This window comes from Fukomys damarensis, unplaced genomic scaffold, assembly GCF_012274545.1.
Source record: "Fukomys damarensis isolate Sample0158 unplaced genomic scaffold, DMR_v1.0_HiC HiC_scaffold_12, whole genome shotgun sequence".
NCBI classification, from domain to species: Eukaryota; Metazoa; Chordata; class Mammalia; order Rodentia; family Bathyergidae; genus Fukomys; species Fukomys damarensis.
The window spans coordinates 53,983,457-53,984,060 of record NW_022900924.1 but is presented as its reverse complement, the minus strand read 5'-3'; the positions used below and the strand labels follow the sequence as shown (position 1 = coordinate 53,984,060).

At 60.9% G+C, this 604-nt stretch overlaps 2 protein-coding genes across 10 annotated transcripts in view; one reads left to right on the top strand and one right to left on the bottom strand.

Annotated features, from left to right (window-relative positions):
• Mcf2l2 (MCF.2 cell line derived transforming sequence-like 2) overlaps positions 1-604 on the bottom strand; it is a 246,785-nt gene that overhangs the window by 100,870 nt on the left and 145,311 nt on the right. The window lies entirely within an intron of this gene.
• The window catches only part of B3gnt5 (UDP-GlcNAc:betaGal beta-1,3-N-acetylglucosaminyltransferase 5), a 22,421-nt gene continuing 21,823 nt past the window's right edge, over positions 7-604 (top strand). For all 4 annotated transcript variants that reach the window (XM_010624290.2, XM_010624293.2, XM_010624291.2 and 1 more), the window contains exon 1: positions 7-151. The gene's annotated coding sequence lies outside the window, so the exon portion shown is untranslated. The remainder of the gene's footprint in view (positions 152-604) is intronic.

The following is a 604-nucleotide window of genomic DNA, read 5'->3' as shown; positions in this document are numbered from 1 at the left end:
GCGGGGACGCGAGCCGAGCCCGGCGCCGGCGAGGGCCCTCGCCCGAGATTTAAAGACCGCAAGTTTTGTTCTGGAGACCGATGATTTTGGCCGGGCCTGGGGAGGACAGCCGACCTCCGCGGGGACGCTGAAGGAGCTGGGCTCGCCCTTGGTGAGTTTTGATTTAAACTCCCTTTGAAATGAAGGCGAGCTTGAGGGTACAGATCCACCGGGGGAAAGGAGCTCATTTAAAATGCACCGTGGTTGTAGTGCAGCCTTGGCTCGATGGGCATCAGAGTTGCCTTCCTTTGTTATTCGGGCTCCAGAAGTCCAGGTAGAAGTGGAACGAGACAAGAAACCTACGAGGAGCCTCGCCTGCCCTTAGAACTCCCGCTGGGAAACTGAAATAGGAAGGTCGGAGGGCTGCGAAACTTTGTATCTCGTGTGACTGTCGCGTGTACCGAGCGAATGGGACACGGGCTCGCGGAGTCTCCGCCTGGGTGGACAGTGTCCGAGGCGGGCGGTTCCTGTGCGGTGAGAACGTGCGCTCAGTTGCGCGGTCCCAAACCACCGCCCGGCGCCGGGCGCATCCGAGCGCGGGCCGAGGCTCTGTCTGGAGGAAATG